This window comes from Girardinichthys multiradiatus, chromosome 4, assembly GCF_021462225.1.
Source record: "Girardinichthys multiradiatus isolate DD_20200921_A chromosome 4, DD_fGirMul_XY1, whole genome shotgun sequence".
NCBI lineage: Eukaryota > Metazoa > Chordata > Actinopteri > Cyprinodontiformes > Goodeidae > Girardinichthys > Girardinichthys multiradiatus.
This window is the reverse complement of record NC_061797.1, coordinates 13,716,092-13,733,472: the sequence shown is the minus strand read 5'-3', so window position 1 is coordinate 13,733,472 and position 17,381 is coordinate 13,716,092. Positions and strand designations below refer to the sequence as shown.

At 37.2% G+C, this 17,381-nt stretch overlaps 1 protein-coding gene across 6 annotated transcripts in view; it reads left to right on the top strand.

Moving 5' to 3' along the window:
* igdcc4 (immunoglobulin superfamily, DCC subclass, member 4) overlaps positions 1–17,381 on the top strand; it is a 96,507-nt gene that overhangs the window by 901 nt on the left and 78,225 nt on the right. The window lies entirely within an intron of this gene.

The following is a 17,381-nucleotide window of genomic DNA, read 5'->3' as shown; positions in this document are numbered from 1 at the left end:
AAATCTTTGGTTACGACTCTTGCTCTTTTGGTTTTGACGCTCTCTGTTTTTGGTTGAACTCAACAAATTTTGAGTCCTGGAAACATGAACATCCTGGGCGGGGCCTAAAGACGAACGCTGTAAGACGTTTCCCTATTGGTTAGCGCTGACTAAAGCCGCAGACTCTGATCCCCCCCACCTCTGAACTTCTGCTCGAACTGCAGGGCTTGCAGCGTCGCTTTAGTGAGGAGACATCAACTCTACAGAAGAAAACTGCGGTCAAGTGAGCCGACAGTCAGAAATACGCGGTCACGCCAGCCGACACTAGATTAGCGTCGCGCATACAAGGCACATTACGGTAATGGAGCAGAAAGGACGCCGATCCTGGCAACGGTTGAGAAAATAAGAGGAAAACAGAAAAGTAACCTACAGAACATTTATATTAATTACATTTTTACAACTTTCACATTCATGTTTTATGTAAAATAATAAATATTTAATATTTTACTGTACAGTTTTGGAGAAATACACAACTCAATGTACCTCAAAATGCTCAACCATTAGCTGCTTACAGATATCTACAGGGCCACAGTGGAAAGCACTCTGTGTCTCATCATGACTGTGCTGTGGGAACTGCACAGGAGAGGAAGGAAGTAACACGGGTTGTGAGGACAGCACAAAGGATTATGGGATGCCATCTGCCCGACATGGATTCTGTTTTATAATACACTTGGAGTAGTTGTGTATTTCTCCAAACCTTTACAGTAAAATTATGAAATACTAATTCTGGTTATAATATAGATAACCCTCTAATATAATCTGAAGAGATTGTGTTGTCACCTCTCATGGTTTTGGAGAAATAAATTCCTGAAAGTGGGACAAATGCAAATAATGGTTGAGCATTTTGAAGTACATTGAGTTGTGTATTTCTCCAAAACTGCACAGTAAAATATTAAATATTTATTCTTTTACATAAAACATGAATGTGAAAGTTGTAAAAATGTAATTAATATAAATGTTCTGTAGGTTACTTTTCTGTTTTCCTCTTATTTTCTCAACCGTTGCCAGGATCGGATCCTTTCTGCTCCATTACCGTAATGCACCTTGTATGCGCTACGCTAATCTTTAAGAGAGAGCTAGTGTCGGCTGGCGTGACCGCGTATTTCTGACTGTCGGCTCACTTGACCGCAGTTTTCTTCTGTACAGTTGATGTCTCCTCACTAAAGCAACGCTGCAAGCCCTGCAGTTCGAGCAGAAGTTCAGAGGTGTGGGGGATCAGAGTCTACGGCTTTAGTCAGCGCTAACCAATAGGGAAACGTCTTACAGCGTTCGTCTTTAGGCCCCGCCCAGGATGTTCATGTTTCCAGGACTCAAAATTCGTTGAGTTCAACCAAAAACAGAGAGCATCAAAACCAAAAGAGCAAGAGTCGTAACCAAAGATTTTTGACATGCGCAAATAAAAGTTTATGTTTTGCAAATAACTTTTTTCTGTTCATGAGAAAAAAATGAGTCATTTTAATCAAAAAAAGTTTTATCAAACAATTTTTTTTTCTTCCCAAAATAAAATATTCCATCGAAAAAAAAAAATCGTTACAACTCTGAAAATTTTGATCACAACTTAATATTTTTTGATTGAGATTAGTTTTTTTTTATTTAATATTCCAACATTTTTCACCACAATTAATTTTTTTGATTGAGATTACTTTTTTTTGTGATTGAATAATATTGAGACACATTTACCTCCATAAGTGTCCAGAATCCAAAGGAGAGCCAGCCCTAAATGTTTGAATCTATATCCAAAAACAAAGGTCCGCTTTTTTATCTGAGCAAATGCTGAATGAAAAATAAGAAAATACATCAATGCAATTCACTTTTATTTGTATAGCGCCAAGTCACAACACATGTTGATTCAAGGCACTTCACAAAGTCAATTCAATCGAATAATACAGAATTCAAGTCAGGTACATACATTCCAATTAATCCTAATTATCGGACAGTACAGTCAGATTCAGTTAATTATTGAAATTGGTTAAAAAGGTTTTCTATCTATGGAAACCCAGCAGATTGCATCGAGTCAGTGACTTGTAGCATTCACATCTCCTGGATGAGCATGTAGAGACAGCGGACAGTCAACTTTGCAGCAATCCCTCATACTGAGCATGCATATAGCGACAGTGGAGAGGAAAAACTCCCTTTTAACAGGAAGAAGCCTCCAGCAGAACCAGGTTCAGTGTGAGCGGCCATTTGCCACGACCGACTGGAAGTTTGAGAGAACAGAGCAGAGACGGAAAAAGAATACAGAAGCACTGATCCAGGAGTCCTTTATATGGGAAGGAAAATAAATGATAATAGATGTTGCTCCTTTAATGGTTTCATTTAGGAGGAAAAAACAGATAAATTCTGAGCTAGTTTTCAAGTTTAGAGTATGAGAGAGAGCACATACAGTCAGTCACAGTAAAAGCTAAGTCAGTAGCTATGTCTAGGAGAAAAATAGGGTAAACCACTGAAAGACAGGGCCAAGTGTATCATCGGTAGAGGGTGAGCATTAAGTTGTTGGTAGCAGAAGCTTGGACGATGCCCCCTTCCAGGAAGGTGTCACAGGTAGATACAGAGTCAGGCCAGGTTTAGCTTCTAGGAAGTGAAAAGAGAGAACATAAAGTTAATAGCTGAAATAACATCAAATAATGCAAAATTGGAGAGTAGTATGAGTATTGGATTTTGGACATAATGGTCTGTTTTTATTTAAGACAGAAAAGCAAGTTTTGTTCTGCTCCTGCTAAAGAAATGTTTCACATTGATTATTCTGTTTAGAATAGTGGTATAACATTTATTTATTGTTTGTTTTATTTTAATTTGATAGGCTTCAGGGAAGTAGAATGCTAGAACTTTGTTGCCACTATTTTACTGTGATAATCGCAGGATTTTTCCTGAATAAAAAAACAGATCTATATTCTAAAAAAATATTTTGTCAAATAAAAAGAGATGAGTAAGATCAAAATCATAACGCTTCATCCTGAGTGCCCTATCCTGTTTTAGTTATTTAAATCAGTGATACAGTTACAGTGTTTCCAGTGTGTCTTAATGATTGACTCACTTCTATAAACCAAGCAGATGAGAAAATTAACTCTCAACTGAGACTCACACTGTGTTTATGCTTAACAAGTCCATTTGTATTATAATGGGGCTTATTTAGAATAAAGAGACATTTATGAGCTTGCTGAAAACAATTCTTACTTTATTTTCAACCTGGCATGGTTGAAACTAATTCTTCCTTTTTTACCAATTCCCAGAGAAAATTCTGTCAACCAACAATTCAGCTGGTAAATTTGTCTTGAAATGTATTGGTATTTAAAACTGTTAATTGGTCGCAACTGTTTAGTAACTAACAAGTTTTTCTTTGAGCTTATCCTCATGTTTATTAGAAACAAGCCACCTCAAACATCAGTTCTGAATTGTAACACCTAGTACCTTAATTTTAGTTATGCTAAACCACCACTGGTGCATAGCTCCCCAGTATGAGCAGAGGTATGGCTGGCCCTGTTACATGTCCTGCTTTTCTGCTTGTTCTGTGGCAAACCTTTGTGGACAGCAACATGTGGGGAAGGGGCAGCACTGTGCTACTCTATGGTCAACAAGGCTGGACAAACTCCATTCACTCTGGCATCTCATTGAAAGGATTTTAAGCGGTATGATCAAACGTTTTAGGGATGTTCTAAGAATAAGAAGCAATTTATCTGGGTACCTGGGAAATCTGTTAGACATTTCATGTAATCTCATAGAGATTATATTCTTATAATGGGACCTGTTTTTGGGTGGGATAAACTAGGCACCAAGTGAACATTTTATCTGCAGTGTTGATGTGTTAAAAGCAGGAAAATTTGGCGCCCACAACCATTTAAGTGAGTCTGAGAGGGACTAAATTGTAATGGCAAGATTACAGAATGATGGTCTCATTTGCATTGGTCAGTATCTATAAAAAGTAGTCCAAAGATGGGACAGTTGTGGAATGGTGGCAGGGTTATGGGTGGCCAAAACTCACTAATGTACTCGGTAAGCGAAAGCTTGCATGTCCTTTAACCTTCTGATTCAACAGGTGCGCTACTATAGCTCAGTTTAATGTTGGAGTTAATGCTGGTTCTGAGGGAAAGATCTCAGAATACAAAATGTGTAACCGGTTTTTGTGTATGGGGTTGGATAGTGGCAGACCATTTAGGGTGCCTTGTTGACCCCTGACCACTGCCAAAAAAACAAACGGGTATGTGAGCATCAAAAAGGGACCAAGGAGAAATGAAAGAAGGAAATCTTGTCTGATAATAATGTTTTATTTAACCTCACATAATTGGCCAAGTGAATGAACATCACCCGGGGAAGACATTAACACACTATGCACTATGGGAAGAAGGCAAGCCAGTGGGATACCTATTACATTAAAGGGTTTACATGGTCTGCAACAGTTCTTTGGTATTTGCCATTTCCACAAAGAAGCTATGATTTGAAGAGCACAACAATGAAATTGAGGTATTGACTTGGTATCCAAACTCTCCAGATCTCAATCTTGCCAAGCATCTGTAGGATGTGCTGGACAAACACATTCAATCCATGGAGTCCCTACTTTGTAAATTACAGAAATTAATTGATATGCTCCCAGAAACCACAGCACACCTTCAGGGATCTTGAGGAGTCCATACATCAATAAGTCAGGGCTGTTTTGGGACCAACACTATTAGGGAGGCAGTCTGATTTGCATATTTATAGTGTTCATGCACTCAGAAGGTTGGATGAAAAAATGTCTATCTACTGCAAAATAAGTTTTTCTGTTTATGTATAAAATCTCTTCAGCCAACTTTATTCCCATTCAACAGCAGAGTGTGAAGACATCGTTTAACAACTTGTGCTGCTTCAACCTGAGTGTCTTTCATTTGGTGTTGCCATCATTAATTAGAAAGAAAGCAACAGGATGTGCAAGAATTGATGTGGAAGTGAAAAAGGGCCAGTGCATAGCTATACAGGCACAGCATGTTTTTCTCAAATACAAAAACTTTGAATTGCATTTTACATTTTTCCTCAAAAAGGTTAAAAAAAGGAGAAGTCTATAGGTGATTTTGTTGACGTCCATCTGATAAAAGAATAGAGGAGCAAGGATAACCATGCACTACAGGCCCTATAGGATATGTAGTCCCTTCATCATTCTCTGGATTTGCTCAGGGGGCTCAGCATTTGTTTTCACCACAGTAGTGCCCCAATTCAGCTATTCATTTCATCCTGCCACCAAGATATTTGAAATCCTTTTTTCAATTGAAAGAAAGTCTTCAGCTCAGTCGCACTCCTTTGACTAACCAAAGACTAACCCCTGAACTGAAGTGAGCAGTCCACCTTTTACCAGCTGAGAACCCTGGCATCACACATAGAAAAGCTGACTCTTAGCAGACAGTGCTCTTGGTAAAAAGGAAAATATTTTGGATAAAATCATACATCATCATACATCAACGAGGAAGAACTCCCTTTGATTGGCCAAATAAAATTATGCATCTCCCTCATTGCTCAACAGTTAACTTTTGATCGTTTTGCTTTCTGCTTGATGTAGTTCGGACAGAAGTGTAGTTACAGTCAAGTGGGGTTCCCTCAAATAAAAACTCAGAAAGAAGCCAGGTCCAAATGTGTCAAACAGGACTGATCACCCTAATGGAGTGCAGTTGTAATAAATGTTTATTTGCTAAGTTTATTCATTTTGAGTAAAGCTCTGTGGGACATCAAATCTATATTATCTCTGATGTGTGTTTAAACCTTTAGAAACTATTTTCTGAAAATGGCTTTGTTGCATTAATAACCCAATTCCAAATCCAAAGAAAGGAGTCTCTGGACACCCCAGAAGCCCGTTCCCTGTGACTGTTTGGAATGCAACAATTGTTAGCTAATATATAAGTGTTTTGAACTTGAATTTTTCATGCTAATGTAATATTTAGAAAGTTGAACAGAGCCTCACAGCAGCAGATGCTCACACTGGACACAAATGACATTGGCCAAAATGCTAAAGGTCACAAAGTAATGGAAGCACAAATAAGAAGGTGAGTAAAAAGGAATATATTCATGTATTGCAACCAGAGGTTGCGGTAGACTTTTTCGTTGTCTGTCATTTTGACTGACAGGGTTAACAAAATCCCGTCATAATCTATTTTTACTTGTCACTTTATTTTTTAAAATTATAAAAATTCAATAGCATTTATTGTCATTCATTTTAGTCAATATTCAGTCCGAACAAGCGGAACAGAGAATCCACATCAACCAGACGAATACACGTGACTTTCTCGCCGCTGGGACAAAAAGCACAGATGGTGGTCCCAGTAACTACTTATAAACAATGGAATTAAACAATTGAACCTTAAATGTGAAATAAATAAACCCTTCCAGAAATCCGCTTTTTTACACATCGCAGAATATTTTTCCCTCCTCTCTCCTCAGCCAGAATTTTTTTTCTGTTAGACCTATGTTTTTATGTAGGGAAATTGTGATAAAACCTAGTCTATGATTTTACTGGAAAGAAAAATGTGAAAGAATATTTTTACCATTTTGTGTACCTTTTTTGACAAGTCAGGAGGCTTACTTGATTTCAATAACCAGGGAAACGTTTTGAGTGATGGCTGATAATTCACTTCTTGTGTTAATAACAAATAACTTAATTTTGTTGTCATCCAAGCCAGTAGACACAGCAGACCTTTGAGTACTTTTTGCTTACCTCCAAAACTGGATGTTTTCGATGTAAGTGGCTGTCGGAATAGAGGCCGGTGAACAGCGGGGACAGTGAGTGATGCGTTGATGGGTGCTCAGCCAATGTGAGGTCAAGGACTATTCCCGCATGCACAAAGAATGTGTACATATTTCAGTAAAGTCTGAATATCAAATGGAAATATGTCTGCTACACCTACCACAACACGAGGAAATGAATTTAACAAAAGTCTGAAAGGATCTTTGTCCTCCAAGTGTATAGTCAAACAACACAGCATAAATATCTACAGTTACGCAAGACTTTGTGAGAACCTAAACTGGATGGCTCTGCTTTTTGTCTTTTCTATTTTCATTAAATATTCATACACTAAATTTTTAGAATAATGAGTTACAGGTAATACACTGAACACAAAAAAAACCACCATTTCTCACACATGTCTGAATGACTTTTAAAACTCACATTAATCTTATCCCTTTGCACTAGCTACTTTTGTGATTTGTTTCTGCGTTGTCCAGCCCTAACTCCCACCCTTGGAAATACCCAATTCAACAGCCACCCCCATGCAATTCCACAGAAGCAGCAGAGTGTGATATGCCTTGATGAAACTAAAATGTTCATTCACTTCTTCCACTGTTCTTGGCACAGTGAATTCTTCAATCTGCTTTTTCCTCTTAGAGCGTGTGTGATTTCTAGACAGAAAAGTTCCTGCAAGTAAATTTCCATTAGCTGGTCTCATTGATTAGAAACCAGCTGTCATTCAGGAATTGTTTGTTCAGTGAGTGGTTTACACGAAGACATCAAAATGTATTGTTTCTGCATCTTGTGGAAGTCATCTACTTACTATAAATTCAGTTGTATTGCTTTTTTTCTACTGACAATATGCATTTTTTGCAAGATGCACATGCACATTTTATAATGTGCTGACATAATTATCTGAAGTTTTAACAAATTGTCAGTGACAAGCTTTTCTCAGATACAAATTAGACATAATGACCTCTTTGTTTCAGTTCTGAACAAGTCTGTAATAGGCATGGGCTGGTATTACATTCTCACGGTAAGCAACAATTATTCCTGCTGCTGCAAAAATAATGTTAATTCATGCAGTTATATTATGGTTATAAATCACATTGATTTTTTTCTTTTGTTTTTGCTGATCATAACTTATCAAGTGTAGGTTTAAAACAATACAATTGATAGTTGGGACTATTTTAGTTTTAACACCATCACTGCCTGTAATCTCTGCCATAAGAGATCTAAACTGCTGGGTTTGTATTTAAAACTTGGGGGGCTTGCAAGGACTTCATACTACATACAATAAAAATATGTTAGTAGGAAATGTGTGGATGCCTTCTGGCCAGCTGACAGAAGCAACAGGTGGGTTGGAGCAGCTCTACGTTACTTTGTTCTTCATACAATCTGATTTAACTCTGGTCACTCAGTATTTTTTCTGATATTTTATTAGTTCTTTAAATGACTGGATGAGTGTAAATGACATTTTAGGTGGCTTTTTCAAGTGGCAGTGACAGCCATATATATAGTAAAAACACCTTAAAAATTATGTATTTTAGTCCAAGGTTTTCATTTGTGACCTCACTATGTTTGGTCATTTGAAACCTAGCGTGGGACTTGTAAAAATAAACTTTTGTAACACATGTAGTGTTTTATTGAGGGAGTAGTTTAACCCAAGATATGAAGACTCTACAATAAAAAACAATACTGCCAAGACATGTATGTTTCCACCTCATTTATTGATCTTTCCATGTTAAATAGTGTTCATATTTGTTGTAACTTTACATTAGACATAACATTTTATCCTTAGCAATTATTGTTTTTTTTTTATTATCTTCCTAGATGTGTACTACAGTGCCTTGCAAAAGTACTCGGCCCCCTTGAACTGGTCAACCTCTTGCCACATTTCAAGCTTCAAACATAAAGATATAAAATTCTAATTTTTTGTGAAGAATCAACAACAAGTGGGACACAATCGTGAAGTGGAATGAAATCTACAATGGAATGGTTCACAAATAAACGTATCCAGATGTTGGAATGGCCAAGTCAAAGTCCAGACCTGAATCCAATCAAGAATATGTGGAAAGAGCTGAAGACTGCTGTTCACGAACGCACTCTATCCAACCTCACTGAGCTCGAGCTGTTTTGCAAGGAAGAATGGACAAGAATTTAAGTCTCTCGATGTGCAAAACTGATAGAGACATACCCCAAGTGACTTGCAGCTGTAATTGCAGCAAAGGGTGGCGCTACAAAGTATTAATGCAAGGGGGCCGAATAATATTGCACGCCCCACTTTTCAGTTTTTTATTTGTTAAAAGTTTGACACATCCAATAAATTTTATTCCACTTCACGATTGTGTCCCACTTGTTGATTTTTCACAAAAAATTTAAATTTTATATCTTTATGTTTGAAGCCTGAAATGTGGCAAGAGGTTGACCAGTTCAAGGGGGCCGAGTACTTTTGCAAGGCACTGTATGTCTTGCTGCTGTGGCAAATAAATTCTCCACTTGTTGGATGAAAAAAGTCTTATCCTATCTTATATTTTTATTTATTCTTTTCAGATCCAAGTGATGTGTAGATGTATTAGCCTCTTAATACTAGATATGCACCAATCAGTTGGTCAGAGATCAAAATATTTGAACTTTCACTTGATCTGCTCTGATTTCCTGACTAGCCAGAACTCCCTTTTAACAGGAAGAAACCTCCAGCAGAACCAGGCTCAGTGTGAGCGGCCATCTGCCACGACCAACTGGGGGTTAGAGAGAACAGAGCAGAGACACAAAAAGAACACAGAAGCACTGATCCAGAAGTCCTTTCTATGGGAAGGAGAAGTAAATGTTAATGGATGTAGGTCCTTTAGTCGTTTCACCTAGAAAGAAAGAACAGATAAACTCTGAGCCAGTTTTCAAGGTTAGAGTCTGAAAGAGAGCACATAGAGTTAGTTACAGTAAAAGCTCAGTCAATTTCCATGTCTAGGAGAGAGAAAGGGTTAAACACTAAAAGACAGGGCCATGTGGATCATCGGTAGAGGGTGAGCATTAAGTTGTTGCCAGCAGAAGCTCGGACAATGCCCCTCTCCAGAAAGGTGTCACAGGTAGACACAGAGTCAGGCCAGGTGTAGCTTCTAGGAAGAGAAAAGAGAGAACAAGGTTAAAAGCTGCAATAACAGCAAATAATGCAAAATTGGAGAGTAGTGTGAGAATGTAGCGAAGAGGGTGAAAGTGGTCATTATGTCCTCCAGCAGCCTAAGCCTATAGCAGCATAACTACAGAGATAGTTTCAGTTCAGATTATTTAGTTAAGCGGCGCTTATTTACAACAATGTCGTCTCAAGGCACCCCACAAAGGGTCCCACTGATGGTCATTGTTAAACTAAAAACCACAACGATTGGGATACCTCTCTCTGTCAGATTGACCATAACCACTGGAAAAGAGAGGGGGTCATACAGGTAGCAGAAATGGAGGGTGTGTTTGCACCTCAACCATAACTGAGCCGGTTTAGGCTAAACCTGACTCCCCCTTACTCCAACCAACAGGGAGGGAAGAAGATGGAGGTAAAAAATAAGGAAGATAGTTCAGGATAACCTAAGCCACTCTAACTATAAGCTTTATCAAAAAGGAAAGTTTTAAGCCTAGCCTTAAAAGTAGACAGGGTGTCTGCCTCACGGACTAAAACTGGGAGCTGGTTCTACAGGAGAGGAGCCTGATAACTAAAGTATCTGCCTCCCATTCTACTTCTAGAGACTTGAACCACCAGTAAACCTGCAGTCTGAGAACGAAGTGCTCTGTTAGGAACATATGGAACAATCAGATCTCTGATGTATGATGGAGCTAGATCATTAAGGGCTTTATATGTGAGGAGGAGAATTTTAAATTCTATTCTGGATTTAACAGGGAGCCAATGGTAAGGGAAGCTAAAATAGGAGAAATAGGATCTCTCTTTTTAATTTTCATCAGGGTTTAATAAGAATCGGATAAAGTTCAGGGGCATAGGCTTTGATGTATGTAGAAAAACCGCAGCCTATATTAGAAAACCAGCACATTTCTCGTCATTTTTTGTCACAGTCCTTGAAATAAAGAAAAAAATGTCAAAAACTTGTATTTGCTATAAAAAGTTTGATCGGCGCATCTCTATTTGATTCTACCATTCTTGTATGGAGTTTTTAGATCTTATTTTGTTTCAATTGTGCAGTAACAAAAGCTCAAGTGGTGCTGAAGTCTGATATGACATTGACATACCTTTCATTAGACTCTGGTGCCTGCAGTGGAAATGTGGGACTTCAAATTTTATACTTTATAAATCTTGTGTCGACATCGCAATAAATAGCTTACTATCATTTCTTTATTGAAGTCTCTGAAGAGTATCAAATATGGTAAAATCAAATTTAAACAATTAGATGATCACTATGAACAGACAGTCACTGTAAAAAAATCACATTGTTTGCAATAAGTCCAATCAAGGATATGTAATTTTGAGAATGTTGTAGGATGGCTATAAATGAGTTCAGTAGAAGAACTATTTCCGTTTTTGTCAGGTTTGACCAGTTATTTCTTTTGGAAAGTATGTGACCTACACTTTTGTTAAACTAGCAAAAAAATGTAGGCAATAAAAATCTTAGTCATGGTGGAAATGGGTAGAAAGCACTTTTGAGGCAGAAAATACTGCATATGCCTGACTTTCAACACAGTATTGTGTTCAAAGTCCATTCTTTAACTTAAACCACATGGTGATGTAAAGTTCCACTAAAGGGGAAAATATTAAGTTTGACAATCTGTCAGAGCACAATTTTTCAAAACAAGCGCCCCCTATTCAAATATTTCAGTACAACACATTTAGTATATAACTGCAACTTTAGTGTTCCCCCTCAACTTCTTAAAATGGTAGAAATATCATGTGCATTCAATTCCAACATCTGACAGGATACACTTATTGTTTGTGTTCGATATTTCAGTAAAGTCTGAAGGCAACATCATGTTATAATAATTGCTGCAAGATAATTTACAGTATTATTCAATAAATTAGAACATTATTGGAAATTTCATTTATCTCTGTAATTCAATTCACTAAGTGGAACATATATAGATTGATTATAAAAAGACTCTGTTTTCAGACTTTTATTTCTGTTAATTATGATTTTCTGCTAACAGCTAATGAAAACATGACATTTAAGATTAAAATATGACATGAGATCAATAAAAAATATTTCAAAATATAAATGTAAGCTTAGTGAAAAGTATGTTCAATGCTGGCTTAAAGGTTATTTTCAAAAGGTACTTTTAATCTGGCAAATGAGTCTCACCAGAACACATATTCTAATTTATTAAATATGACAGTTGCACTCGGGATGAGTATTACCAAGTGCTTACATCTGTCATCAAATTTTATTTAATATGGTGGCTTGTTTGCTCTCTCAAGTTCCCAAAATGTGAAGGTGTTTAGTTTTTGTTTTTTTGTTTTTTATCAGCCAGGCATTTCCTTCATCTCGTATAGTATGCAATATTTTTTAACATACAGTAGCTGGTGGCAAATAAACAGCTTAAAGTATGTTAGGCCTCCCTCATACTGGACCACAACTGCTCCACAACCTTAAAAACTAACCGCACCATGGTCTCTACAGAGGCTGAGAAATATTCAGATTTCCATCAAGAATGCACGACACTCCACAATCAAGTTTCCTGACTGTATTGAGTATATATAAAACGTCCATGGTGAGATTGAGATTGTAGTGGTTCATTATTGTGGTTGCAACAAATCTGTGTCCTGGGTGCTGCATGTAAATGCCTGGTAGTATTAATGTCAGCTTATACGTAACATATGGTCAAAGCTACAACTAAATCATGCCCACAAAAGCTGGCAATCATAATTTAATGCAAGCTGCTGTTTGCATGACATACTACTGCTCTGGATGCAATCAAAAGTATCTCACTAAGGGTGTGGTGCTGGTGGTGTAGGGGTTAAGCGTGCGACCATGTGCAGAGGCTATAGTCCTTGATGCGGCTTTCCCGGGTTTGAGTCCTGGATTCAGCTACCCTTGCCAAATGTATCCCCCTCTCTTTGCTCTCTGTCCTGTCTACCTACTGTCAAAAAATAAAGGCCTCTAGTGCTGCAACAAAAATATATATATATATATATAAAAAAAAGTATCTCACTAAAGCAGCATAAATGAACAATATGCAATCTCTACATCAGTAACTGCAGGACCTGGTTATGATTGCAAGTAAAACATTTTTTAGTACGTGATTCCTTCTGATTGCACTGTGTTATACCAGATTAAAATTATTGAGCAAGATGGCATGGTCAGTGATAAGCAACCCTGTGATTAGAAATGTCATATGCAGCTGATAAACTGATTAAAGTCCGGTTGGTATTTTCTCCTCCACAGCAAGGCTTAAACTGATGGTAGAGCTGTGGAAAGCTCCCATTTTTTGGGGAAATCCCATGGATTGTGAGAAAACATCCATTTGCACATGGAATAAGTATTATGGGATTGCCAGGAGGGATAATATCTATTAGTGCTAAGAGCATGTCAGCTTAATTTTAGCCATCACACAAATATTAGGTGTTCTTCATTTGCTACGATCCATTACAATCTAAGCCCTGCAAGCTAAGGGATTCATTTGTTGCTGGTCTCTAATCTGTGGTTTCCCAGCAAGCTGTGATCTTCGTTTTCTCTTGAATGCTACCATCAATGTTTAAATTTAATAACCTTCACTTTGTTGTATGAACACCTTGTTAGGCCTCTGGAAGGACTTATACCAGTTCTAAAATAAATGCAGACAATTTCTTAGGGTAGATGTCATTAGTCTCTTACAATAAAGGTAATACATTTTAAAATGTAAGCATTACAAAAAAGGTCTGTCTCTATATTTTATATCATTATGTAAGGACTTCCTTTTATAACTATTTCTCCACCCCACCAATTAAGTTCATGTACTTTTATTATTTAATTAACTAAGTTTTTCAAATAATATAACTAAAGATCTATGCAAATATTCATAGTGTTGATTGAAAATTTGGTGTAAATTTAGAGCTCCCTGAATCACATGCAGACTTCTTGAGACTTAAAAGAGCAGTGTTTGTAGAGAATAGCTAATGACACATTAGAGCAAATTAGGCTTCTGTTTGTTTGATTAGGTAATGCAATGTACCCAGAGTGCCTCCTTGCTTGCTTGCTTTGGGAGCTTGAGATTTGTGACTGCATCTCGATTCCCAGAGAGCAGATACTAAATTAGGATGCATATTATTTAAAGATGCCCTGGGCTGTTTTATGTGGGTATATTTGTGGCATCAATATGTTGATTTTTATGACATCTTGTGCATTAACAATTTAGGAGAGAAAGCTCCATCTCAATGTCATGGTAAATATTAGTGCAAGTTTTTATTCAGTTGTTAGTAACACTGGCTTTTAAAATGTCTGAGCATATGACTCTGTTTGCCAGTTTTACTTCAGTATTCAACATAGTTCATTAATGTCTTTAAAGTGTACATTTAACGATTCATATAAAAAACCAAAGAAAATCATGCATTTCATTTACCACCAATTAACCTTTTCTCATTTGAAAAAAATAGGACCGTTTTTAAAAGCCTGTGTGTTTTTCTGTTGGTCATTGATATTTGATGTCAATATTAACAATCCAGAAAATGAAAATAATATACTGTAAATAAATAATGAAAACTGCTAAATTGTTTATTTTTTAGAATTTTCAGTAAAATTTAACAAAAAAATATAATTTTTGGTTTCTGGTATTACAACATCCCCACATCTATTTCCACTTAAAATAACTAAGATGACACACAGCTATATTACATCAGGTGTGCACTTTAGAACATCATTATAAAGTATTCTAAGGAGGTTTGTTCTATTCAAACATCAGATATTTAGTTTGATGTTCTTTTGACTGTTGAAATGAGAGTGAACACCATGGTGAGATTGAAAAAAGTTTCTGAGGCCCTCAGAAAAAAGATTTTAGCCAGTTGAGTGTCTGGTAAGGGATTTAAAGATGTATCAACAGCATTTGAAATAAATCATTCATTCCATTGTAGAGAGAATAGTCTGAGTGTGGAACATTCAAAAAGAAATGCCTACATGTCCATGTTTGGCCGTCAAAGCAAGCTCACCATGAAGGCAGACTGCAAGATGCAATTAGCATGTTGTGTAAACGCTGGCCTGTACAATCAGAAACAGTCTGCACAACCTTATCTTTCATAAAACTGAATTGAATTGAATTGATTTGGGGATGCTTTGCTGTAGCAGGCCATAAAGCCAGTAATGGGAACGGTCGTAAAACGGGATAAGTAGAGCGCAGCCGTCCAATGTAGAGCTAATAGAAAAGGGGCAAAAAAAGCCCCATGATACTTTATCAAGTACCCTCTGCATCAGAGGGTACTTGATAAAATTACGAGACTATCTGTAAAAGAATGATGGCTGAATAGAACTGGGCCCTGCAACAGAATTAGCAAACACATGACACTACACAGCAAATTTTGAAGTGTATATTTAACACTTTAAGAGTAAAGTTTACACCAAACTCGGTGATTATTTGGGTCCAAATTCCCAGAATTGAAACCACACTGGACATTGGAGTTAAATACATAACACCAGAATAGTGTAAAATTCTAACACTTTGAGAGTATAAATTAACTCTTTTACCAATACCATTTGACTCTTTGCAGACTACCCGTAACACATCTATTGACTGACAGTACAGTCAAAGAATAAAAATAAACTCCGACAGTGTCTAATCTGTACGATATGGAGTCCAATGTACAATAGAAAGGGAATTTATTCATCACCAAAACAGAGTGAATTCTAGCTATTAAGAGTTGATCTTTGACACTTGTATCATATTGTGTGCTCTAGCTTTTAAAAATCTCAAAACTAGCAACATTAACTCTCACTTTAAAGATAATTACACATGAATAAGCAACCAAACAAAGTCCAACTAGACATTATTTTTAAACAGGCAACACTAAAAGTGTTAAAACAGCAAGTTTGAAGTATATAGCAACTTGAGGAAACTAAGGACATACTTCATATAAAAAAATCCAATTTTAACCATTGCCAAAATTGTCTAAATACTTAGCACTGGACTGCACCTTAGCAATTATCAATTGTGAACAAAGCAACCCCCAATTAACAAAATATAAGCTGCCGAAGAAATGCAACATTAGTTTAATCAAAATGGTACATTTATGCAGTATATTGTGATATTTTCATTAGAACATAAGGCAACACAAATGTGCTTAAGTTTGTACCAAACACGTTAATGTGAAAAAAGCTATTCTAAACAAACATTCAAAAAAATCCTCTGTTAATGTCTTCTACAACAACACATGCACAAGAACCACATACAGATCATTCCTCTCAAAACCATACATTGTCTGAAGGTCAAACGGTTGGAAAAACTGCAACTGGTCAACCATCTGCAGAGAAGCATCAAACTCAACATTAATGTCACTTATTTGACTAAATATCCTCAATCTTGGAGCACACAATGAGACCAGGGCGATACTCAGTGCCATAACATGCAACCCACCCCACTACATCAACCTCATAGTTTATGTCAGCTTGCAGGTTATCTGCCGCGATGTCCCCATTTATTAACTCACATACTTTCACTGTCTTTACAGGTCCAGAATCAAAGCCTTTCAAAGGCAATGACTCTCAGTGGTATGCTATTGCCATCTGTGTCATATGTGAGGGTTTTTGTTATGGACCAAAGTGCAGAGACTGGCGAGGAGTCGGCATGGCGAGTCAGAACGATGATTTATTTAAATCAAAACAAAGGCAAAATTCACAGGTAGGCAGGCAGGATGAAACAGAGAGTTCAGGAGTCCAGGTCTGACAGTGTATGAAAAACAAAGGGAACTTGACGCAAGGAAGGTGACGCAACAAACCAGCAACGAGCAATGAAACTAGACCAACTAATATACAGAGGGTAACAAAGGCAGGTCATCAAAAGAACTTGGAAGAGGTGTGACATGGAAGCAGGGAGACTGAAGGAGCAGGTGAAACTAATACAAAAACTAAAGCATGGGAGAAGGGACTAATAAACAATACAGAGAACAGACCAAATCAAAACTATAGACAAAGATAAATAACCAAATGAAGCATAGAATCAGGAATAACCATAAACTAAAGGAAACTGGAGGGAACAGAAGAACACCACTGAATGGATTTCCTAGACTTTTGAAATAATTCACCAATCGGACTTTTAAATTCTCATTGTCAGAACATATATTTAGTACATCATCTTGTATGTTTGTTTGAACTTCATCTACAAGCTCCTCTACATTTTGTACAACAGACTTTATTACATTGGTCGCCACACCACAGCCAATCAGTTTCCCAATCAGAGATGCACACATTTCTGGAGTATTTTGCCTTTTTCTTCCACTGCTTAGCAAACTATGTGGTTGCTCTACTGAAGAACAAGGTGGCTCTTGAGAAGATTGCTGAGGAGCTTTGCTTTAAGATCTTTCACCCAGGGGCTTTCATGACACAGACCAACATCAATATTTTAAATGGTGGTCTGCACAAATGTGTACATATTGTGCAGGGCCTGATCATAACAGATGCTAAAGACATAGTGTGCTTTGAAGGGTTCATCAAAGGCTGAAATTGAAGACTTAGCCTTGCAGGGAATGATGTGACTATCCACCACAATG